At 44.6% G+C, this 26776-nt stretch overlaps 1 protein-coding gene across 2 annotated transcripts in view; it reads right to left on the minus strand.

The window, feature by feature from the left end:
- PRKCE (protein kinase C epsilon) overlaps nucleotides 1-26776 on the minus strand; it is a 535687-nt gene that overhangs the window by 405300 nt on the left and 103611 nt on the right. The gene's annotated exons all lie outside the window — the stretch shown is intronic.

Here is a 26776-nt window from a genome sequence, read left to right on the forward strand (position 1 = left end):
TTCTTGCTGTTATGCAAACAGGAGGGCCATCCAGAGGGGAAAACATTCCTCTAAGGAGAACACTTCCCTATCAATGTCCCCACAATACTGAAACAGAGGTTAGCAGAACAAAATGCACCGACTTAGAAGAATATCCGTCAGTACCAATGATGAAACCCCATCCAGGATCCCTTGGTAGGGATGGGTAGGAATGTTAGGAATACTGGGGGTAGGGGCAGCAGAGGGGATGATGAGCAGAACTGGAGGTACCATTGCAAAGACAGAACTCCAGTTGAGAGTGAGAACTTCCTAGGAGTTCAAATGATGACTCAACCTTCCTCATCTGAAGAGGAACTTGAATGCAACCAAAGGCAATAAGTTCCCCTGTGGACCTCAGTGACCAGGTGTGTCCTCTTGGGAGATCAGTCTCCAGAGAAACATAGTTGGAAGAAAAAAGCCTCTCAGGTTTTCATTCGTCATGTCCCACTGCCTAGAACCTTATACTGACCCCCACCACCACCCCGAACCAATCAAGACCAAGTCTGAACTTCTCTGCCTGGTGACAGTCATCAGCTATCGGTCTGAAGTCCAGCCAGTGACCTACCAGCCAGTGCACTTCAGAAAACATTACTTCACCAATGAAGAAAATGAATCCCAAGAGGTGAACTGGCAGGCTACTCCCTAAGCCAACCCTTCCCTCAGCCGGGCTTTCCTATCTGTGTTGTATTGAAGCCATCTTTTCTCTCAGAAAAGACAGTAGCTCTGTGAGGGTAGGAAAAATGTCAAGGTAGCAGAAATACTGCAAATTGAGGTTCTGGTAGGAGTGAGTGTAGGGTAGTAATTAGGAATGCGGAGAGGGGGTAGTGTCTGCAGTCAGGCTAGGTTCAAATCTTCTCTCCTGAGCTAGCTGTGTGACCTTGTGGGGTGGGGGGATTAAACTCTCTGGAGATCAGTTTCCTCATCTGTAAAGAAGTAATATCACAGACAGTATATAGTGTGTTAGTCGCTCAGACGTGTCTGACTCTTTGCGACCCCATAGACTGTGTCCTACCAGGCTCCTCCATCCATGGGATTTCCCAGGCAAGCACACTGGAGTGTGTTGCCATTTTCTTCTCCAGGGGATCTTCCTGACCCAGGGATTGACCCTGTCTCCCGCATTGCAGGCAGACTCTTTACCATCTAAGCCACCAGGGAAGCAGCTCTAGTACATAGAGATGTTAATAAAGATTAAATATCAAGTATGTAAAGCACTGGAACTGTGTCTGGCAAGTAACAGGGGTAAAAGAGGTGTGTTACAGTCCAAGTCCTGCTGTTCATCAGTTGAGGGGCCTGGGCAAATCACATTAGTTCTTGAACTTCATTTTCTTCACTGGCAAAATCAAGGAAGAGAGAGGGCAGGTGACAGAGGGTTATGTAATGTCCTCTGAAATCCACTGTGGGTTTGAAGTTCCATGCTTCTCTGGAATCCTTATCCCCCACTTGCCACAGGACATATCTAGTGTATGAATATGAGGGGAGAGAAATCCAGGTACTGATTTTGTGTACTTAAAACTAGCCCAGTATCAACACCTAGCTCAAACATAACCTTCTCAAGGAAATCTTCCATGACAACCCCACTCCTACCCCTTTCCCCTTTAACTAGGTTAGCTCCCATTGTTTTATGCTCTCATAACACCCTACACTTCCCTATGTAATACACAGCCTAAATAGAACTGGATTCTTGGTTGTGGATTGCAATCCTCATTTTGCAGATGGGCAAATTGAGAGTCTGGAAGCTTTTGTTGTTCATTCAAGATCCCCAAACCAGTAAGTGGCAAGACAAGATTCAAACCTGGTCTGTTTTACCATAAAAGCTGTAAGATCTTTTCTTTAAAGCCGATGTAGATTAATATTTAATTCTTGATATCTATAAAAGGGTATTTATATGTGTGAGTTATGGAGAAGAATTCTAAGGAACCTAATATCCAAAGTAAACACTGGAAAGGAGGCTCAAAGCTGCCCATGCATGGCTTTCCAATGCCCTCCTCCTGTCATGCCCTACCCCAAGGGGACACAATGCTAAATTTGTGTTTGTTATCCTCTTGCTTATTTTCTCTACTTAACTTTGGATTAAGAAATGGAATATATTTACAGAAAAGTGCACAAGGTGACAGCACCTGTGTGACCAGTGACCAACTCAAGAAACAGAATGAGTCTGTAGCACCCAGAGGTCCCTGGGGCCCCATGGTCCCAAGACCTACACACTTCTCCCTAAGCCATGCTGCTCCTATGGGCTCCCTACAAAATAAGATAATAAAGTGAAATTGCAATTTCTAATTTCTACAGTTTAATTTCTAATACATTTCTAACCCAATGAACAATCTCATATTAATCTCTTGCTCATAAGCAAGATATTCGATCAGTTGGAAAGGGTTAACATTCTGAGCTCTTGGGAGGAGTGTGCCTGGAGAATTCTGGTCCAGAAAAGAACCAGAAACAGTCATCTATGAAAAAAGGCCACGTGAGGCTGGCCTCCTCCAGCAGTTTTCTCCAAGGCACTGGAACCATCCTTGGACTTCTTTAAACAAGATTAGAGTGCCACAGGGGGTGGGGTGGAGGATGAGGAGCGGCAGACAGAGTAGCATCATTAAAGCCTCATGTGTGGTTTTGATTAGATCATCTGAATTAAATGTTCTCACACAAGCATGGCTCAAGTCAAAGTAAATAAGTTTGCAAGCAGACCACCTACTGGAAAATATCAAGCATGGTGGTGGAGTTAAGAATGAAGTCCCCTGAGGAAAATCCGGCCAGATTATGTGGATGAAAATCTAGGCTTGGTCAGTTCAGTGGGATGCCCTGAGAAAAGTCGCTCTTTGTCCTCCAATCTGCAAGTTCCTGGTTAATCATTCTCCTCAGTGGGCAAAGGCAATTTTTGTTCCTCTCAAGTCGGCCGGCATTTATTGGGGGTGTGTGAGGATGAATGCCTCGTATAATGTCTGATCCCTGACCTCAAGGAAAATGCCAAAGGAATGGCTCAGAAAATAAGAAGAGTCTAAGTATGGCGGAGCTGGTGGCCAGGAAACAACGTCTCTAGAAAAAGGGTTGAGTGGGGGAGGTTGGAACCAGGCCTTAAGCCGGGGTTGGGGGTGGGGGTCATCATCAGATTGTCTCTTCTCAGAAGTTTCATTCTACTCCCATAGTAAGTGCTGAATCCACTAACTAAAATATGAGAAAGCACAATTATAATTCTATAACACTCCAGTGGTAAATGAAATCCAAAAGCTCCAAGAACTAGTTCAATCCTACTAGGCTCTATTATAACCCTTCAAACTTTCTACACAGTCCATGAGATTCTGAGGTTGAGGAAAGAGAAGAAGCTTGGGTCCCTTGGTACCTTAGAGTAGGCAGAGAGGAAATGCCCTTAAGTTACCACATGAAACCCAAGTGAAGCCTTCCTGTTTCCATGGAAACTGCCAAAGCCTTCACTTCATTGGAACTCAATGTTCTGAAAGGTGCGTTCAGTGTTCCTAATTATTGTCCTCTCAGTAGCCAACAGCAAGATTTTTTTATGGCCATTTTGGACAAAATGGATATCTTTTTCCAATGAATATGAGCTATTACTATAACCCAAGGCCTAGCTTGGGGTATCTGGCCCTTCCATGTTCAAAGATGATGCTATCTCTGTCACAAAAACCTACAGCAATGTGTGCCCCTCACTGTGTGGGGACTAACTTTCTGTTTGCTGTATTTCTACACTTCATTATCCATTCTAAGAACACATTATGGTTATAGGTTATATAGTGTTTTTCACTTCCAGACTACCAATTGAAGAAGCACTCACAGCACACAACTTATGGATTATATTTACATTTCTGATTTGTGGATTTATCACATTAGTTATCTTATATAGTACATATATTTAACCTCCATGAGTAGAACAGAAACTTCTTGAGTAAGAAGAATGACTTCACCTCTCACTGTATCCTTCTCAGCCCCCAACATGATCTGGATTGTGAGTCCTTCTGAAATAGACAGGTGCATGACACAGCATGCTCATCCTGGATGGCTTTCAAACCTTTTCCAAGTTGGTTTTCAAAAGCTCAGAACCCCAGCCTGGAGGACCGGGGAGGAGACTGCAGGGAGACAAGAATGCAAGTTGCAAGTCACAAGTTGGTCTAGATCACACTTCCCTGAAGGCTTCCTTCAGGGAACCTACAATCAAGCTCAGCTGGAGAGAGGAGGGCTGCAGCTGTGCCCAGGCCCTGGAAATCAGCCACCAATGTGCTCTTCGGTGAGTGGCCAAACTCCGCCATTGCTTTTTTGCAACCTCCTGGCTTGCTTTAGCTAACACATGGCCAAACACTGGGACCTGATGACTGAGGTCTGCATGATGACCAGGATGGCATACGGATACAGTCCTGGCTACCCAAGACTTCCCAGGAAAGGAAGAGCAAGACAGGGACCAGTCCACAGGATATTGGGGGAGAGGGGCAGGACCCAGAGAGGTGGGCTCAGCATCAAGTCTGATTCTCTGCGCAGCTGGCAGGAACATGAGGCCCAGACAGCTAGATTATCAGTGCTGCTTTCTCCAGGAAAGAAGAGGAAAGAGGCTCTGAGGCAGACAGAGCTGATGTTAAACAGTGCGTAGCTGCGACCATGGGCACATTTTTTATCTTCTGTGAGTGTCACTGTTCTCCTGGAAGAGATATGCAGATGTGTGAGATAACATATCCACAGTATCTGGCAGATAATAACATACACAGTACCTAGCACATGTCTCACACATGGTACATGTTGGTGCTCTTCTGCCTTCTATGCCTAGGTTAAGTTTTTATTTATCTCAAAAAAATAGAATTGTTCTAACACAAAGCACTTGGGGGGAATCCTTATCTTGGGAGTTAAAAACCAGTTTTACTGGTGAGGTTTACTCTAGTCATAAGTTCCAGGCTAACCTGATATGTGATTTCATTCATTCATCAAATATTTATTAAAGTGCCTACTATGTGCCAGGTATTGTTCTAGACGATTAAGATCTATCAGTGAATATAAGAGGGAAAGAAGTCATTGCTCTTGGGAAGTCTACGTATTAACAGTAAAGAAAGTAAACTGTATGACATTTTAGAATGTGATAAGTACTCTGGACAAAAAAAAAAAAAAAAAAAAGTAGGATAAGCGGGATCAGGGTGGAGAAGGAGGTAGCAGTTTTAAGTTGGGTATTCAGGATTGCCCCATTTTGCCCAGTCATTGGAGCCAAGAATTGAAGGGAGAGGTTCTGATATTAGAAGTGATCCAGGCAGAGTGAATGGCTAGTGCAAACAGGAAAGGTCTGTTCTAGGACCAGCAAAAGGCCAGTAGAATGAGTTGGGAGAGAAAAATATAAAATGAAACCAGAGAGGTAGGGGTAGGGTATACACAGAACACGCAGAGACTCATAGGCTATTAGAAGGACTGGGGTTTTCACCCATGACGAAGACCCATCATGAAATTCCAAGCAGAGGAATAACATAACCTGAAGACCATGTGGGCTGGAACAGCAAGGGTAGATGCAGAGATATCCATGAAGAGGCCACTAGGATTGATGACCCTGGCAGGAGATGGCGGGGGCTCAGAACAGGGGGTGGAAATGCAAAAGAGGGGTCAGATCCTGGGTTTTTTTCCTTATTTGACCTTGAATTTTCCATTCTGTAATAATTTTAGCATCCCCTTTCCATATCCAGGGAGGTATAAAAATAAGTGGAAAACAATAACTATCTGGAAATGTTTAGGGCTACTTCAATTTAAAATGCCCCTGGAAACTTATGGTGGGAAGAGCAAATTCTTGCTGGTGGAAGGATTTCAGGAGCCTCAAATGTACTACATGAAGCATGAGGCTGAGGATGGGTGGGGAGGGGGTTCCTCAAGGAATCCATCTTTCCATGTGTCTGCCCACACACACACACATACTCTCTCTCTCTCTCTCTCTCTCACAGGGTAGGAAGACACAACCCCTGAAGCAAGTCAGGAAACCAGCTAGGATGCTTTTCAACCATGTGACCATAAGCAACTTATTTAAAGTCCACAAGACTTAGTTCCTCCCGAGCAAACGGGATAAAACAGGGACAAATGAGGCTTAAGGGACAATGACAAGAACAGATGTGGTTTAGGTGCCTGTCACAATGCCTGACACATAGTACAATCTTAATAAAGCTTAATTTCTTCTTTACTGCTAACTGTCCTTAGGGATCAATCCCACCTTGGGAAGAGAAAGCTGTGGATTATCCAGAATGCAGACGAATCCACTGGTAAATAACTGAGAAGCATCTACACTGCTATTGTTATTTTACTATCCTGTTTACCATGAATAAAAACAACTTCCTTCACCACACCCTGCTGGGACCATGTCGCTGTGCTTCCTCGGGTCAGCATGATACCCTGAACTCAGAGACAGCCTTCGGAATGGGAAGTTAAAAACCAGGTTGCTGCTCAGAGGCACATGGGGAAGGGTGTACTGGCTCAGCCCTCCAGGAATGGGTCAAAGTCAGGGTGACCAGACCTTTCAGCTTGGATCATCTGTCCGCAGGCAAAGACGGAGAGAAGATGGTCCCAGAGGCCAAGGCCTGTCTGTCTCCCAAGACCTGTGGCTCCAGAACAACTCTGGGAGAGAACACCACTCTCCCCTCTGCCCTGCTCTGGAGGGTCACACAAAAACACACACCTGACTCCTAACATCGACTGCTTCCAAGGCAGATAACCACATGCTTTGATATCACGGAGGAAAAAACACAGGAGAGATGGGAAGGAAAGGGATTCAGTGAAAAGAAAGAAAACGCAGCACTCAGCCTCTAAAGATGAGGTTGCCGCGGTAGCCCTGCTGGGATCCTGCCCGGTTCTGTGTTCACAACTCAAGTCCAACACGGATTCAGAGAGGCCCTTCACAAGCACAAGGCTGGAAGCCGCAGGTGGCAGGGTGAGCCACCCTGCCAGGCCAGCATCAAATCACCTTCCAAAAGCTTGAGAAGCAGCTGCTGAGAGAGGGGAGGCCTGGAGGCTGTGAGTCAGTTGCAGGCCTGGACCAGCAGGGCTGGCCCTGGAGCTCCAAGGCTGACACATCCCTGACTTCTTCCAGTTCCCTGCTCCTCTGAGAGAGGTCTCACCAACTGAGACAGCACAGGGGGCCCGCAGATGAGCAGCAGCAGCAGGAGGGGACGGCTGGGGGCCCAGCAGGGAGTTTCTATTTCTAACCTGATGTGGCAGTCAGCAGCAGCTGCAGCTGACAGCGGCAGACAGCTCTGACTGGTGAGGAGCATTCTCAGTGGGGATGGTGCTAAGGACCAGTCTGAAAGGTGCGGGGGGAGTGCCTCAATGCACTTCCGCCCCCAATGCACGTTCTCCAGAGATGGGTGGCTCTGGGACAGTGAGTGCTCCCAGCAGGGCAGGAATGCTCAGGGCAACCAGGGGAGAAAGAACTGGGAAATTGGCCTTAAGCTGCTATGGAGCAAAAGGGGGCTCAGCAACTTGGGTCTCCTCCTTATCATTTCAGAAGCACCATCATTCCTAAGGCCATTTGCCTTTGCCTACTTGAGGACATCCTTCCCTAAAAATTCTAGAATGACAGTGCCCAGAGGGGCCCAGGCAATCAGCTCATTCAAATACTTACCTTGAGAAAAAAGAGAGGCCTGGGCTAATAGGTAAGGAGGTGGTGTGCCCTAAACATTAGGGCAGCACCTCTGGAGTCATGAAGAGTGAGCATGAATCCCAACTCTGCCTCCCAGTGCCTGTGGGTTCCATAAGCCTCCATTTCCTCATTTGCAGGAGGAGGGTGATGATATCACCCCCTTCACACAGCCACTAGGAAGATCAGCTGAGTTGTGTCTCTGATGTACTACTCAGTCTGGGCACAGGAGTGGTTAACTATTGCTACTTTCATCATTGGCATCTTCAGCCAAGCCACACAGCTGCCTAGGAGCAAACCTAGATCTGGGTCTCCCTTGCCCACCACTCCCACCTCACCCCATGCTCCTACAACCCTTTTCCTGGGAGCATCCTGGGGACAGTGACACAGCCTCTCTGCCTGTTTCATCCATCAATGGCCAGCACTGGAGGGCTGTGGGTCACAGGAGCTAAGATAGTTTCTTGGACTTTGATAGCCTGGAAAGAAAACCCCTTCCAGGGGCCAGGCAGCCAATACCCAAGGAAGCCTGAAGAGGAGGGGACAGAGGAGCCAGGGGAGATCATTGGGCAGGGCTTTTGCCTTCTCAGGAATGACAAAGCTCCCTGTTTCCAGAAAGCCTTGGTATTCAGCCCAGACATCACACCAGCCACCTGCCACCACCACCCAAATTGAAACAAGCTTGATTCTCAACACCCAACAAATAGGGCACCCAGTAAACTGCCACAGGTGCAAAGGGCCATCTCAGGTATGACCCCAGCACTGCCCACTTTACATTTCTCCAGCACCTTTCTCCGTGAGGACAGGAGAAGGCCCATTCTCCAGCTCAAGCTCCTGCCCCTGAGACACACTCCCTGATGGCCTTTCCCATTCAGAGTCTGTTCCTCAGAACCCGCAGCTTGGGCCTGAATGGAGCTAACCACACAGCAGATGTTCAAATCACGTTTCCTCAACAACCTTTGGCTCCATCACTTAGTGCTTTGGGGCATGTTGGTCCAGCACAGGCTGCAAACTCCCTGAAGGAAGAGCCTATCTCTCCTCTACCTCATATGTCCCAGAGGGCCCAGGGCTAGGCAAGGTGACCAGAAGATAGTCAATAAGCTTTTTTTAAAACTGATAAGTGGAAATGGTCAAGAAACAACTGGGCAAGTGAACAAAATCTGCATTTACTGGGCAATGAGTCTACTGCATTTCCTTCTTACTGTGACCCTTGGAGGCAGACAGGGGAACATCACTCACTAATTTCAAAGAGTCCTAACAGGCTCCCGGTTCCACCAGCTCCCTTTTCTCTTTCTCATAAGTCTCTCTGTTTCCCTTTTACCTTAGTTACTTTTACTGCCCTGGCTTTTCATTTGCACTCAAGCTTTAAGCAAAAGCTCTAACTTAGGCACCAGCATGTCTGGGAGCTAATTCTGACTCTACTGCTTAACCTGGCTGAAGAAGTCACTCAGTCTCTCTGGGCCTCAGTTTCCTCCTCTGTCAAATGGAAACATACTTCCAAGAACAGCTGGGAGAATGAAATGAGACAAGGAGGGATTGCCCTCCCTTCCTGCCCTCTCTGGCCATCTACCGCATGCTTAAGAAAGGAGTGGGCAGTGGTTGGCCCCTCAAGGCAATGACCGAGCACCCCAATCAGGCGGCTGGAGTTTTATACATGTGGTTCTAGCTCCACTCTCTTCCTCTCCACCCCTAGCAGCCTGTGTAAGATCTGAGACTCTTGGAAAGGTTTCCAGCAGGGGCAGAAGTGGGCTGGGGGCAACCAGAGAGGAAGGGACACAGACTGCCTGTCCCTGGTGGTAGGCAGCTCCCCCCACACACCCATTTCCAGAATCACCCCAATAGGACCACCCCACTTCCTTTGGGTCTCAGGCAAGTGCAAAACCGGAACAAAAGTTCTCAGAAAAGACAAAGGAGGAGGAAGAGGAAGATGGCCAAGATTCAGTCCATATCTCAAAGGGCAGCTGGCACAAGGAGGAGAAACCTGGGCGGCAGGGCACACACAGCAGCATCACGCCTGTGTCTCAGGGGAGCCGGCAGCTGCAGGAGAGGTCAACCTGGGGCCGGGAGGTTCCCCATCTCTGCCTGCTCGCTGGGCAGGGAGCGGCAGCACCAGGGAGAACAACCTCTCATTTGCTGTCTGCAAGGCTCTTCCCCAGCCCACTGTGAACAGCAGCATCTGCCAGGAAAAGGACCTGCTTAATGCAAGCCCTATATAAACAGATCCCGCTCATTCCTTTTGCTTTGCCTTCTTCCTCAGTCCTTCCCTTTGTTTTCCCTTTCACTTTAGATCTTCTAGGTCATCTCCGTATTGGCCAATACGGGACAAGACAGGATGTCAGCCTGGGAAAGTCTGAAATGACCATCCTCTCCCACCTCCATGCTCCCTATTCACCAAGCCCCCCCCCCCCAAACATTCCAGTGGCCCCTCCTCATCCCTGAATTTAGGGGTGGCCTGATCCAGTCCTGGAGTACTCCAGAACTAAGAGGACTGCCTAGAGAGAGCAGTATAGTGGTTTCAACGTCAATTCCTAATACAGCCAAACTGGCCAGCCCAAACAATGACCAAACTTAAATATTTTCCACCCACATTAATCAGCTCAATAATTCCTTAATGACTTCCTAAGAAAAGTGTAAAAAAAAAAGCCCTTGTTTGTTTTTATTTCATTGGTCTTTTTCACCCGTGGTTAAGGATTTCATTGTCTTCGCATGGCAAGAGGCAGCCTGGATTTTTAGGAAGGAAGAAATAATTGGCTGCGGATGGGGCCAGTCCTGGCAACCCACAGGTCAAGAGGGAGAGTGTGGTTATAGGGCTGGCATCATGGTCCCTGGGCTTCTCACTGTCTCAATTTCATCATCCACCTATGAAGTAAAGATAACCATAGCCGCCGCCTGCCTAAATCACAGGGTGTTTTTGTGGGTTTGGGGGTGGGACCATGGCTGTGCCAAGCCTGGTCCTCCTGTGAAGGTATAAAGCTAAAAAGAAATTCAGGCTGCTGAGAAAACAGAAATTCATACACTTGCTGCACTGCAGAAGGGACGGCATACACCTGACATCTCAAAATCTACCTTCAATGTTACCATCTCTGTGACTGAATAGAACTCAAACAAACACTACAATCTCACGAACTTTGGGGCAATACTCTTACTTTGGAAACAGAAGAGCGACATCATGTCCCTAAAATAAAAAAGCCACAGCCAAGGTTGTGTTTTCCAGACAGAGGAAGCAGAATTTCCACCTTCTGGATGCATCTGGATAGTAATTCCAGCTTGTGCCTGACTGCTCTGCGCTTGACCCCAGGGAAGAGAAGTGGGTGGGAAGCAGAATATCGCCTGCCCAAGAGGGCCGTCCTGAGAACAAACTGGAACTCACTCTGAAGCTAATGCTTCATGTCCACTATACAAGAACCAGCAAGGAGAGGTGATGGGAGTCCTGTGAGCACAAGAGGACTGTGTTTCCTAGCCTTACTTCTTGCAGAATTGGATATCCTTGGTGGCAATCATGTGTGAGTATTTACTTGGACATGCAGGAGTGAGGATGTGACTGAGTAGGAGGTGGTCACAAGCCTGCTGCACTCTGATACGAGCAAGGACCCACGGAGACTGGGGCTGTGTACATGCTTCTGTCCATCTGCCCCTCCCTTCTCCTCCTACAGTTTTATCCAGGGTGCTGGAATTTGAGGGTTTGGGGAAAAGTATGCACTTAGCAAAGGCTAGCCATCCACATGTTAATCTACATATGATTGATCTTAGATCCTCGGGATGGCCCCAACTAGCAAAGTACACCGAAGCACACCGTACATGAGCACAGAATACAAATTTCATGCGAAAGGCAGCTGGCGTAAGCCCAGAGAAAAGAGAATAATTTACAAACTCAGGAAACAGAATCCCTCCACAATTCTGCACCGTTAAACAAACTTAATGTCAGTGAGAGATAAACTGTCTTTGGAAGGAAAAAAAACTATTTTTTTCTTCATTTTGTTGGGGCCCTAGATCCTACTCATTCCATGTTGGTCAGGCAGGGGCTATTCACCAGCAAATATGAGTGACTCTGTGCACACATGACACTTACATGCACACACTAAAACCCACACGTGTGTGTGTACCAATCGGTGTGTACAGATACACGTGCATATACACACACATGCATGTGCCTGAGTACCCACACAAACCCACACAGACATACACATAAATGCAGATGGACATACACATGCGCACGCGTGCGTGCTCCCTCCAGCTGAGCTAAAGGGGAAGCATCATGATATGCAGCCATAAAACCCAACAAATGTGGTAGAAGAGAAAATGGCAGCTAAAAAATACCCATGAGGAGGAAGGAGAAAAAAAGCTCCTCGAAACGCAGCTTGACTCATAGTTTTGAAGGCACAAGGTGGGCGGAGGATAAAAAGACCTTCGTCAGGAGCGACAAAGGAAGTCAGTGCAACAGTTGGGGCTTGCTGGCTCCCACACAGCTCAAGCCCAGCCAGACTCCAGATGATTAAAAATGAGCTAATCTGATTAGGGAATTGTAAATGTGGATGGATTGCCCAGTTCACTGATAAATAGGAACAAATAACTTAAATCTTGCCCCACGGCTCTACTGCCAAAATTGCCCACAATCTGCTAGACACAGAAACCAGGGTTTGACAAGATGAATGTGTCCGCAGGAGAACAATCAGATGATCGATAAATATTGGTGGCTAAGCCCTAACCTGGCAATGTGGTTGTATAAAGATGTCCAATGAGTTCCAAGCCACCAATAACCTACTGCAAGGCAAACACACACCATTTGGATATAAGAAACAGTGTCCATGGGTGTAAAATTTGTGCCAGGCTTTGTGGTAATGACCATAATTGCTGCTGATATTCAGAGAAGGGACAGATAACTAGAGGCAAGAGCGGGCTTTACTTCACCTGACACGGGAAACACACAGAGGATTTGGATAACAGAGGGAAGTTATCCAGATTGTTATCCAGAGATTACAGTATCCATTCTCTTGTTCAATATCCATTCTCTTGTCTATCTGTTTGGAGCATTATTCAGGTGGGGGTCCATGTAAAAAGGAAAAGAATTATCTACTATTATCTCCCAACTCTGAACTGTCCTCTTCAAACTCTGCCATATTCTCCCATCCTTCCAGCCAACTATCAGTTGTCTAAGCTTTTGTGGAAGGAAATGAGGGAAGGAAATGCTGAGACATCTTTCATTTCTCAACCAAATTGGATAGCACCTGCAAGAAGGGATCCAGCTAATGAAATGCAATATGGCTCCTTCCAAAACTCATCCCCCAAGGGATTCACACATAGACCATGTCATTTGGGGTTAATCGGATGTCTCTACAGATAATTACAATCAGGCCAGGACAGGACCAAGGAAAAAAGCACTTCACAATGTACATTTAGCAATGTAATGGCTTTTAGAGGTTCTGTCCTTGTTTCGACTTTCTGCTACCAACACAACTGTCAAACATCTTCAGAGCTGGTCTCAACCCATAAGAAAGCATCTGAGTGAAAAGAATGCAAAAAACTCAGCTCCCTCAGATTTCCTTATCCATGACCTTAGATATCTGGGTTTGGGTAGCAATCCACAGGGCCTGGCCAGTATTTTTGCTTCTCACCAGGGCATTGGCACTGCTGCCATGGAATAACCTCTCTCCAGAAAGCTTTTGGAAGCTTGGCTCTCAGAATTTTAACTCCTCTGCTTGGTACCATGCTAAATTTTGCTCTTTGGGTTATTTCTGCATGAATCCACTATTCCCCAAATAAAGTTTCCTATCCCTCAGTGTTTCTAGTTTACCAAGTTCTGAGAGGCAAGCACCTGTGACAACTGGAAGGGTAGGATAAGAGATGTTCTTAACTCCTAAAATAAGTCTTCCTCCAGTAAAATCATACAGTAAGGAATCCAACTCAAGGGTCCTTCCCAGCAGATGCCCATGCCAAGTGGCTAGCAAGTCAACAGAACTTCTGCTGAGAATGAATGCACATTTTCTTTAAGGCAGTTTCTTTGATCCTTAATAGAACCTGAGAGCAATGATTAGAGAAAAAGTATGCTCCAGTAGCTTGAGTGTGCTGAACTAGAAAATTATTCTGTATGTATAGCCCTCAGTATCACAAAGGCTATGCTAGAGTCTTCCTGTATAAACTCTCTGTAATAGGCACTTGGTTGATAACATACTCTCTTTCTACATAAATGAGAAGACACAGGAAGTCTTCTCAGAATGAGAAGATGCAGGAAGATCAAGACTTTGGGATAAATACAAGGATGCTGAGATGATACATATTCATGACATCAACACTCTTCCAAATCCTGAAAGTGCTTAAAATGGCCCATTAAGAGGCTAATGAAAAGGGGACAATGTTGTGCAGACATTTTACTTCCCTCTTCCTTTAAAAAAACAAGTAAAGAGAATCAATGTATTGAGTAATTCCACACTCCTTCCAGAAGGGAAGTATTTGAGAAAACTGTTGCCTTCATCTTATTCTTGTGATTATCTGTGCAGATCCTATTCAAGTAAAAAGTACATCTCCATGGAAGGTAAGCATAAAGACCAAAGTAGGAGGTGTTCATGCTTAGTCACTTCAGTCATATCTGACTCTTTGCGACCTTATGGACTGTAGCCAGCCAAGATCCTCTGTCCATAGGCTTCTCCAGGCAAGAATACTGAAGTGAGTTGCTATGCCCTCCTCCACAGGGCCATATTATTTTTACAAATTTACTCACAAGAAGTCAGACCTTCCGTTTTGTCCCACCACTAGGAACCTGAATGTAAGTGAAAGAGGCACCTCTTGATGTAAGAGGCTCAGGATATGCCATTCAAAAAACTCCCCCCATCCATCAGCCCATTCTGGCATCTAAAACTCCATCATTAAGATTCATTAGCAGGGGTTAAACAGTTACACCCCAGGCTTTTTATTGGCTAACTGTGATTTGTTTATCAAACTTCCCTCAACACTTTTTCTCTGCCTCTCTCTGTATCTCCATTAATTCTCTGAGAATTTCTCTGATTTTATTCAAAGTAGACTAGAAGGTGTGCAGACTGCAGGAAAAAAAAAGAGAGTGGGACAAACCTGAAAGAAGCCACAGGGCTTTCTCTCTTACTCAAGTGAGAAAGTGCTAGAATGGCCTCTCAATTCTTCTTTCAGAATCAACAGAGATCTACACAGCATCCTGAACCAAAAGGTAATAGAACATTGGTGTAAATCCTTCAGTTTAATAAACAACCTTCTCTTTCCTTCTCCCAGTTGATTGTCTTGGCTGGAAGTCTGGGGATGAGCAGGAAATTTAATTGACTATGGAGCCTGCAGAACTACACACTTCTATCCACCGCAGCTCAACACTGCAAATCCCCATAAACATGGATAAACTTGGGTAGCTTCCAGCAACACAAGGGAACTACCATGCTTGCCAGAGTCCTGAAAGAATTTCTCCCATCTCCAGCATCTCTTTTAAGTTTCCTAGTTGCCACCTGGAAATAGGTGGTTGGGGGGCAGGGCAGTGGGTGGGTGGTGATGTTAGGTTGGAACCAACCTCCAGACTTGAAAGGTCACTACAATAAGTTTCTTGGTTATTTTAGCTACCTATATTTACCCAACGTAATTCACTTTTCCTAAACTTGGTCAAGACTGGCTCTTCTGGCTTTAAGTGGAAGGGGGGAGGGTGGCAGGAAAAAGGGGAAATCCCCTTCCATGCAGTAATGCTCTGTGTTCTAAAAGGCAAAGTCTGCCAAGTGCCCAGTTCTGGGAAGCAGCTCTGTGGGCAGCCCAGGATCCTGCTGGGTGGTCTCATCTTTGGGCCTGGGATGTGGGGGTCAATAGTCCAGAGTTCTATTTCCAGCACCATCAAAACTTCAGCCAAGATATTTGATCTCTTTTCATAAGCCCTTTCCCCCAAATGAAAGGGAGAGAGAAGAGGAGAGAAAAAGAAATAGAAGAGGATGACCACAGTATGGTGGAGAGAAATACCAGGTATTGAATGAAGACTTTAGCTGCAAACTGTAAAAGTTACTGCTACACAGCATAGTGGTCCTATAAGGAAGGAATAGAGTTTGAGAATGAGGCCAGGTTGAAGCTGGGTATACTGTGAATTTGATGCAAATGAAGCATCTCCTCAGAACTCCATCCACAGGTCACACCTGAGAACCCAACCTGCCTATCCCATAGACTTCTTTCTGTAAACGTACTGTTTATGTTGTCAATAAACCTCTTCATAGAGTTTAATCTCCAGGCTTTATTCATCATGTGACTTTTTCTCTTTTTAAAAAAAATGAAGAGAAAAAAACCCACTGAAGAATAAAGTACAAATTAATTAGAAGCACATGGCTAAATTTTTCAGAAAGTTATACATGGCTTAAGAACATATTAAGAGTGAAACATTTCCTCCATCCAGGCTTGAGGATTTGCTGAGAACAAGGTCCAAGTTGATGGGTGGGTTTTAAGGATCTGGCATCCAGAACCACTCCAGGCCAAGGTCACAGGGAAGAAGGCTGGGACTCAAGTGGGGCCCAGGTTCTTCAGCATGTCTGCTCCTGACAGCAAGAGAACCAAGAGATACCAGAGGTTCCTTTTTCTCTAAAGCATTTAAGTAAACCCATTCTTCATGATATAAGGGCAAGATCACACAGAATAAAGGAAGAAATAATGGATATTTTTTATATATGATTTCAATTTTTTTTTAATGTAGTCTAAGGCTATGGTTTTTCCAGTGGTCATGTATGGATGTAAGAGTTGGACGGTAAAGAAAGCTGAGCACTGAAAAATTGATGCTTTTGATCTGTGGTGTTGGAGAAGACTCTTGAGAGTTCCTTGGACTACAAGGAGATCTAACCAGTCCATCCTAAAGGAGATCAGTCCTGGGTGTTCATTGGAAGGACTGATGCTGAAGCTGAAACTCCAGTACTTTGGCCACCTCATGCGAAAAGTTGATTCACTGGAAAAGACCCTGATGCTGGGAGGGCTTGGGGGAAGGAGGAGAAGGGGACGACAGAGGATGAGATGGCTGGATGGCATCACCGACTCGATGGGCATGAGCTTGAGTAAATTCCGGGAGTTGGTGATGGACAGGGAGGCCTGGAGTGCTGCAATTCATGGGCTCGCAAAGAGTCGGACACAACTGAGCGACTGAACTGAGCTGAATTCATCTCCAACAGAACAGATGGCAATTTCTTTCCACTCCAAAGATAACAGAACCCCTTCCTTTAGCCTCTGCCATGGACATAATTTGAATTTACTTCTAGGTGGGCTTCTAAATGAACAGCTGAATTGTTCTCAATTTGTATAGGTTTTCAGAAAATGAATAAAAACATTTGGAGAATTTAAACTTGCTGACACCCCCCTCTTTCTAAAGCATCTCTAAATGCTTTAGATCAGCATTTCCCTGTGTTTAAGGGTTTTGACTCTCACACTACACTCATCTGAGCTGCAGATATTAACTTTCATACATGCATATACATACAGGTCAAGCCTAAAGAGTGAACCCTGTAGATGGCAGATTAATTAGTTTATCATTTAACTATTCCTTAAATAAGGACCTACTTTGGCTATCATTGTCAACTATAATCATTTATTTCTTTGAACTAAAATCTACCTCCATTTACAGGCTCTTAGTAAAACATGTGCTTAAATTTCCTCAAGTAGATTAAAATTTAACCCATCTAATACTGCACAAGTGTAATTTACATGAGTCAGCAGTTTCACCTATTGACATGCACACAGGTGGGTTCTACTTTAAGAAACTCAAAATAAGAAAGTCAGCATTTTTCAAAAAAAGATAAAAAGATGACTGTTCTTGGTGTGGAAGACCTCTTGTTTCCTCCAAAGAGGAGGTTCCTCCAAAAAGTCACCAAAAACAAGAACTCCTGGGGTATTATAATTGAAGCACTGGCCTCAGTCTAGTGGTGGGTGCCCATTAGCCTTTCTTGAGAATGAGAACTCTGTAAACAATCATCTATAGCATTGCTCTGAAGAGATCACAATTCATAACCTCAAAGAGTCCTCCCAGCTCGGAGGGTCTGTGACTGGATACTAAAAATCAAAACCAATCTAGAACATAAGCAGTATGGAGGGGTAGGGGAAGAACACAGTCGATTCAGTAAAAGATTTCAGATCTAAGTGGAGAAATAGCAGGCATGCAGGAAAGCATCCATCAAAAGAAACAACACACAAAGCTCCCAATCTTTTCACTTTGGTTTGGGATTCTTTCAACAAGAGGGTATAATTCTTCCCTCTGCCATAAAAGACACACTAGAGCTGGCCTTTCTGCTCACTGATGATATGAGTAGATTAAACTACATGGCCGTTAGGTCTTTCCTGACTCTGGGGTTCACTGAGTCTGGACCAAAGGGTGGTAAAACAGTCTGGGGGGGACCCCAATGACTGAAGCAACATTAGGGAGTGCTGCCAAGTGAGGCTGGAGAATCAAGCCCTAGGTTGGACATTACAGAATCCAAATGCTCAGACTTTGAGAGACTAAGGGGAGTCAGTGAGGGCTATGGTCATCTCTAGAGGACATCAGGGGAGAGAGATGGGACGTGGCATTTCCCTTACTTGGCTGTATAGCACTGAGTCTGGGTTCGAATGATGGGGGTGAAGGATAATATGAAATCATTTCAGCCCCTTCCCTTTGGCATAAGCTTCTACCAGACAGATTTCTGCTGTTTTGTACTGCAAGGGAGTCTCATCTGAGGAGAAAACACCTCTCCCATCCACATGCCCAAACCAAAGCACATCCAAGATCTCCAGGGGGCAAAGAGAGAAAGCGCCTTAAAGGGCTCTAAAACTACTCTGGGCCTAACAGCCTGAAAGCCTCCTATAACACAGGGCTTCCCATCTCATCTGTAAAATGGGCTGATAGGTATCTGTTGGGTTGCGGTGCAAATTAAAGAAGTAATACACTTAAAGCACTTAGTGAGTACTCAATAAATGGCAGCTATTGTAGTGATGGAGAAATTAAGTCATCAGTATACTTTCAGATATAGAGTCCCAGGTGACAGCTGATTATAATATATCTTTTATTTATATATTTATTTTCATGGAAGTGGAACTTATTTGAAAGACTAACCAATACACAAATGACGGTTACTTAGACTTGGATATTTAATCAATATTTTATCCAAATTTAATGAAGTAACTTTGCCATACAATATATCTTTTAGACATCCACCTTCTTTGTCTTCCCGGATCAGCCCTTCCAGAGACAGCCAAACACAAGAGGACAAGTGGATCCCACTGATAATACTGTCCTTCAAAAGCTTCAAAAAATAAAAATCAATCCTGGTGTTCCAAATGTTTCCCTCTGAGCCTCCAAAGACGTGTGTTTGAGGCCACTCAGTTCATCCCACCCTGTTCCCAGTGACAGAGGTCAACGGGAGCCGAAGAGAGAGCGAGCAGGGGCAGGAATTTAAGCCGAAACCTAACTTAGCTGGTCACCAGCCTTCCCTGTACAGGGGGAGCAACTTGGCGTCATCCCGAAATACACAATCACTTTGCATAGAAATAAACGCACACTGATCCGGAGGTCCAAAGGCAGCAAGAATCTCAAATCTTTCAGAAGTAAAAGAGTTTATCAAAATGTGTTCCTCCTCCATTCATGAGAATGAAATTCTTTGTATAGTTTTCAAGTATTTTTGATATGATAAAATGGCAATGGTACATGGCAGCTATGCCCCTGGAGAGCGGCAGAGCAGAACGTCAACCAGGGGAGCTCAGGTGAAGGCGTGGAATAGAAACAAGAGCTGGCTTGACCCTCCCCTCAGTCTCTTATCTGCAGTATTCCTGATGGGTAGTAAGAACTCGCTGGAAGGTCCTGAAAGGAATACAGGCTGTCAAAACAAGGAGATTTAGATACTGCTTTTATGGGACTGATGGGACACAGAACTGGTTCAGGTAGAAAGGGGGGGAAAGGGTGTGACTCCAGGGACAGACATAGCAGCATGAGGCTCAGAAGAAAAACCTTCGGGATCAGGTGGGAAGTCCCTATCTCATACAAATGGCCAGGGACTAGCAGGAGGCCCAGGACAAATTGAAAAATGAAAATCCCAACAGGCACAATATGGGAGAGGGAGAGATCTGTGGCCAGGGATTGGACAGGCAGCCAAGACTCAATCCACCAGATCCCAAAATAAGGCCAGCTGGAATTTTCCTCAACCATTTAAATCTTCACAAGCTCCAGTCTTTCCAATAAAATGGAGATAATAACAGCACACACTTCTGGAAACTGTTTTGAGGATGACATAAACAGAATGTAGGTAAAATGCTAGGGACAGTCAACACTTAACAAACGGCAGCTCTTGATAGTAGGAAAAGTTATAAAGCTAATCTACTAGTGTACAATCTCTTCTGAACTTGTGCCTATCTTGGATTCATTTTTTAAAGTAAAACTACCCTTTTTAGACTTCAAACTGCTTGAAAAAGTGTCAGAGTAAAGAACAGGTACTTTAAGGCCTCCGTTAACACAGACCAAGGGATACTGTACTAAAGGGTTGCTGGTGACAGAGACAAGACCAGCTCCAGACTCTGGAATCAGACATGTGTCTCCTTTTGTGCCTCTGACTGCCAGGACACTCAGCACCAAATCTGATCCCCAGACAGGGTAATTATATGCTGGACAGTGGGAACCTGGGGAGACAGGATCCACATTCTTTCCCTGGGTATAATCTCACCAAGACCAAAGAGGTTTCCCCTCTGAATTTCCACTAGAGAGGCTCCATCAGGATTTCTCTTCTGTCTACTCTTCCAGCAAATGATTCTAAGTTCCTTTTGCATCAAGTCAGAGCCCCCAAAAATCACATACCTGGATCTTGCCAGCTTAGCCACTGGCCTGATTACTTTCACCATGTCACAACTTGGCACTCAATCCTCCCAATTCATAAAGGTTTTCGTGGCTGATGGATCAATGTCCACTATACCCCAGAATCTTTTGTATAAACTCCTACATGAGAAAATTATTTTGGGAAAATGTGCCAGGAAGAATTTTGCCTCCCCTCAGGAGCTGGTAGATTTTCCCCTTTCTGATCAAGAGAGCTATGTAATTAACCTGGTTTTCATTTTGGCTTGGCTGCCAAGAAGCTCAAAACCAAATGTAGGGCTCCATCAGAGCAACTAGATTAGCCACTTCTTTCTTTTTCATGCCTCAATTTTATATTAATGTTTGTTAACTTTCTTGTATAAGGTGCTTTCACCCTTCATAGACAACGGCAGGGTGGGGATCAAGTAAAAGCAAAACGTCCTATACCTAGTATTTTCACCTTTTCACACCCTGCCTTCTATAGGAAAAATTCCATGAGCATCCCCAGTCCACAGGGATACCTCCCTGCCTAAATTCTAACAGCTCTCACAGCCCCTTCATGCAGTGCTTTCAAGTAAATGCAGCCTCTTACCTGTGCACTTAACTGGCACCTAAGCTAGGACCCAAGGACTGTGTCCTGCACTTTTTAGCAACTCCCATAAAATCCAACTAGAGTCACACATTGAGGACTAAAAAATATCAAGTGCTTGGTGGACCATTCAGTTCAGAGACTCTGAAGGGTTTAACCCAGGATTTCCCTAAGATTATCCACCTCCCCACCCCTAACTCAAAATGCTGAACGCCTGACATTCACTCAGACTTTGAAGAGTACATGATGCCATGGCAAAGATGATCCCTGCGAATGCTTTTAGAAGATTACTCACCCACACTGACTAGCTATTTCTGTCTTACTCCTAAGAGCATAACCAAGGCGCTTCTATACTTAAATCAAACGAGTGTGATAACTGACATTTCAGATTACAGCAAAGAGGAGGCCTGCCCTGAAAGAGCAGGAGCTAATTGCTGAACTTGAGGAGGAACAACAGGCCTTCTTCCCAGCCGCTGCCACCCCTGCTTCCCCAGGAAGCTCAGGTGCGAGGGCAGAGGCCCAGCCTCCCAAGGGCTTAGCAGCGTGGAAGTCTCCAGGCACCAAGTGCCCAGCCAGCCTGGGCTCCTTCCAACCCGGTCCTGACATGATAAATCAGAGCCATCTGGCTGGCCCCTCTTCTGACACACGTGTCAGCGCCTCCCTCCATCTCCATGCCCCATCTGCCTAATGCGTTCCTTCTGAAGAAAGAGTTCGCTTCCTTTCAAAACGGAACAGCTCATGTCAGAGTAAATGGACGTACTTTACTCCCCAAGAGGTACTTGGGGAATTACCTCTCAGCTGGCACTGACTGACACTGTCTCATTCCAAAACATTCATCTCCTGCATGTGTCTAGAGCTGGGACCCTCACTGTGAGGCCCAAACAGGAAAGGGCACCGTATCCAATGGGAAAAGGAGAGTTTGGAAAATCACAAAGTTTCCCTTATTTACGTATCAATTTTTTTTTAAGAGCATATGCTTATTTGCTTTAAAACCTTCAATTTTCAAAACTGGCCTGAAATTATTTATAAAATTATCATGCAATAGTTGGAATAATTCTGTAAGTTTCTTTGTCCAAACATTGTAATGGGGGTAACACTAAAAATTAACACTTCACAGATATTATTTCAAAAACATATCATTTAAATATATAATTTTATATTACTGATACCAAGATTCGTATAATTTCATAATGCAATCTCTAGAACCATACATGTGTCTTTGATTTGTTTCATTGCCAGGATATTATAAAGAAAATTGAAGGTAGCAATATGGCTTGCTCAATTTACTCAACTCTAGTCCATCAAGAACATACCTTGAATTTCTAACAGCCAGAAAATGTTACCGAAATGCAAGTCCATGTGCCTGACACAGTGAGGCCAAATGATACCAAAACTTTGGAGTTTGGAACGAGAAATGTTTACCATAAGGCCATGCAAGGAAACAAGTGGCTCAAGCCATAAAAACCCCAGATGCCCCTGAAAGGTTTCAGCAAAGCCCTTTTGTAGGAAAGGTGAGGGTGGGGTGTGGTTAGCTGTTGCAAACTTGGTGTCAAATCCTTTGTTCTTGAGGTCAGGTCACGGTCAGGTAAGGATGTTCCTGTAAATCTTGACCTAACAAATGTTATTCCCTGTTCTGATAAGAAAGGGCCAGGTCCCAAGGCACAACTGCCACCGTCTGAGGTCCAGGTCGTGGCTGAGAGGAAGCAGATCTCAGTTGGCAGCTCCCTCAGGGTCAGGTCCCCAGATTCTGCCCAGCAGTCATTGCTGAGGGAGCCAGGTACCCAACCCAACTAGCCCTCCGGCTCCTCAGGCCACCCAAATGGAGGTCAGGTCCCGCAGTCTATGACCCAAGCAGACTGCCGCTGCTACTAGGTTGCAGAGACAGAGATAACGGAGAGGTACACCACCGCCTCAAGGCCTGGACCCAGTCAGTGGATAACCTTGATGAGGGCTCTGGAGCCCTTCAGGACACAGCCCCCAGCCTGTTACCTGGGCGCTCCAGCTCACCTGCTGGCCCAAGACCAGGTAAACTGAGGGACCCCTGGAGAGCCGGCCGAGATATGCCTCTTACCTCACTTTCCACCTGAAGACCACCATTCTACCAACCGTTGGCTGAATTACCTCATTAAGGGTTGCTCTTTGACCGTTGGTGGTTTGTGGGCGGGGCCCACTGCAGTACCAACCAATGGCTCAGCAGGACCACTAACGGTCTCTCATTGGCAGTTGGTCTCTTGGGGGCAGGGCCCACTGTGGCACTAACCAATGGCTGAGCAGGACCACTAACGGTCTCTCACTGACAGTTGGTCTCTTGGGGGCAGGGCCCTCTGTGGCACTGACCAATGGCTGAGCAGGACCACTAACGGTCTCTCACTGACAGTTGGTTACTTGAAGGCAGGGCCGCTGCAGCACCAACCAACAGCAAAGCGGGACCAGTAAAGGTCCAGGGGTAACTGTTGCCTGGTAATGGGGTGTGGGGTAATGGTGCACAGTGACGGCACTGTGCTAAGGGCTGCACTTGCCTGCATTCTATTACAAGAATACTACTTATACAAATTAGTTTCAGTATTGTTGTATGTGAATCTTCTTTATAGTTACGTAAATATTTTAATTTTCTTAATTTCTTCATATTTTATTAGAAATTAAATTTTGTTACATATATCACATGATTTTTTTAAATTACAGAAACACTTTTCTCTAAATTTTGAAATAGTATATTTTAAGCTGACTAAAAGCATCCAAATTAGGTTGTTTACCATTTTTTAATTGAAGTATAGTTTATTTACAGTATCATGTTAATTTTGAGTATAGAATACAGCAACCCAGTTATTTACATATATACATATATATGGTCTTTTTCAGATTCTTTTCCCTTATAGGTAACCACAAAATACTGAGTATAGTTCCCTGTGCTATACAATAAATCCTTGTTTGTGATTTTCTAAGCTTCCTTTAAATGACTGAATTCACTTTGTCATTTCAAACAACATGTAAGAGGCAGGAGATGCTTAAATCTCAAAAACTACGAGCTTTAAAGACAAGGAGGGGGGCAAAAACTTGTACATAAATGTTCAAAGCAGTATTATTCATAATAGCCCAAAGGTGGAAAGAACTCCATTAACTGTCCATAAATTGCTGAAATGATGAACAAAATGTATTATTGTATTATACCCATTATGATGGAAAAGTATTCAACCATAAAAAGGAACAAAGCTTTCTTGATACATGCTACAACATAAATGAACCTCAAACACAACATACTAAGTAAAAGAAGCCATTGGCTAAAAGTTAGTATTCAAGGTCCTGCCCAAAAGCAGATAATGATGATGATGATGATGATACAGCAGTAACAATAACATTTATTGAGCACTTAATATATGCCAGGCATGATTCCAAATACTTCTGGTACATTAATTCATTTCACGTTCACTGCAATCCTATGAGATCTGGACTACCTCTCAAATGAGAGAACTGAGGCACAGAGAAGTTAGGTAATTTGTCCAAAGGTTGCCCAGTTTCTAAGAGCTGTGTATTCAAGAAACATAGCCAGGCTGTCTGGTTCCATCACCTATGCCCTGGCCCACCAACCCATCCAGCCTTACTTCTTGATATTAGCCCTTCTTAAACTACACCCTCAGCCTTACCTACATGGCCTCTCCTTTGAAGTTCAACACAGCTTGTGGATTCTATCTTTTAGGCCGTCCTCTTTTGGCACCTCTGTGCTTTCAACATTCTCTCCTTTCAGTGAAGTCCATCTTCGGTCCTACATCCACCCGGAGCTTTCCCTGACACCTCTCAAAGGCAGTTCCTTTTGTTTTCACCAGTATTAGCGTCCATCAGAGCATCCCTTCATTGTGCTCAATTTCAACAGTGGCCCTTCCTTGCCACCCTAACCTCTTTGAAATTGTCCTTTTTTCCTTTATAAAGAGAAAAGGATTGATTTACCTCCTTTATAATTGATTCACTGAAATGAATCCATTCTAGTTCAGGAATGGGTAAGCTTGCAATTATGGATTGTTTGATTGAACTGCAGTGAAACTCTCAATCACCACTTTTATTTATTTGTAGCAACTTTATTGAGGTATAATTAATAGACAATTAATTGAATACCTTTGAAGAGTAAATTTTGTAAGTTTTGACATATATATCTATTCCTGTAAAACCATCACTATAATCAAGATAATGAACATATCCTGAAGCCCCAAAACCTTCATCCACCTCTATGATATCTTCCTCTTGCCCCTTCTGTTTTGCTTTCTGTCACTATAGATTACTTTGCATTTTTAAGATTTTTGTAAGAGTGGTATCATAAGACATATTCCTTAATCTAGCTCTTTCCACCCAGTATAATTATTTTGGGAATCAGCCATTTCTCCTTCTTTACTGCTCAATAGTATTCCATTATATGGGCATACCACAATCTGTTTATCCATTCATCTCCTGATGGACATTTGAGTTGTTTCCAGTTTGGGAGTATTATAAATAAAGTTGCTATGAATGTTCCTGTACAAGATCTTATATGCACATATGTTTCATTTCTCTTGAATAAAATACCTATGACTGGAGTGACTGGATCATATGATAGGTTTATGTTTGACTTTTTAAGAAACTCTTGAACTGGTTTCCAAAGCAACTGTATAATCACCACTTTTCTAAGCCTGAAACTTTACATCTTTCTGTCATCTCAAACCCACCTCAGTATTTCTTTTCTAGCTAAACCATCAAAGCCCTGGGCCAGAAGCCTCTTTACCCTCTTCTTTCATCCTGCTCCATTATCTGGTATTTGAAGACATGTTCTTTATCAAAATCCAAAGACGTAGATAATAGGGTGGCTCTCCATCTGATAAGTAAATATATATCTCGGCTTCAACCTGACTCATCCCCATCAGTCTCACCAGGAACTTGGAGTGAGCATCATGCTTTAAGAATTTTGAAGCCACCCTTCCCTGTGGTCAGTCTACATAATTCTTGACAGTTCACTGTATGTCTAGTAAACACCCAGAAGCTGACGGTTCCAAACTAATTAGCCACACCTTTTTATTCCACCCAGCAGTGGAAATCCAAAGTCTCCCCTGATCTTTCCACCACCAAACCTGTTCTCTCCCTTCCTCCTTTTCCTCCTGCTCCTCTTTACCCTTCCCAATTCTCCACATGCCAATCAGTTCCAACTCCCTATAGGAGGATTCTCCAGATGACTCCACTGCCCAAGGAGGTCCCCTCCCCTAATTCAAAAAAAAAAAGTCACTGTGTGAGCCATTCCTTTAGCACTCCCAAAACATAATCTCACATTTCACTGGGCAACTAGATTTGAGTCCCTGTTAGTATGTGTAAACCACAGTGCCAGGGCTAAGGAGGAAAAGAAAAACCAAATGTAATTGCTATCCTCATGCACCATAAAGTACAGGTCAGGGATAAGACATAGTTACAACTGAAATATTTCTAAGCAGCATGGTAACTGCCATAAGATATTTAAGCCAAATATCGTGGTGGTCTGCAAGGCAGGAAAAGGTGAGGAACAAGATGTGGACAAGAGTGTCCTGAGAAGACAGCAGTCAGAAGAAGTCATGGTAGAATGAAGACCCTATCTTGGGCAGGTTAGATGTACTGACTTTCAGAACCATCTCTGAGCTTTTGTATTGTGTGCTTAACCTAACTCACCATAAAGATAACCCCCTTCTCTCCATTTCCTGGGCTACAGTAATGTATCTGTTGCATAATTACTGAGTGCCACTGTGTGCTAAATAGCAAGATGGTGAACATCACTGCCCTGAGGCTCTTCCTGTCCAGAGGAGGATAAGAGAGAGGCAAT

This window comes from Muntiacus reevesi, chromosome 3 (assembly GCF_963930625.1).
Source record: "Muntiacus reevesi chromosome 3, mMunRee1.1, whole genome shotgun sequence".
NCBI classification, from domain to species: Eukaryota; Metazoa; Chordata; class Mammalia; order Artiodactyla; family Cervidae; genus Muntiacus; species Muntiacus reevesi.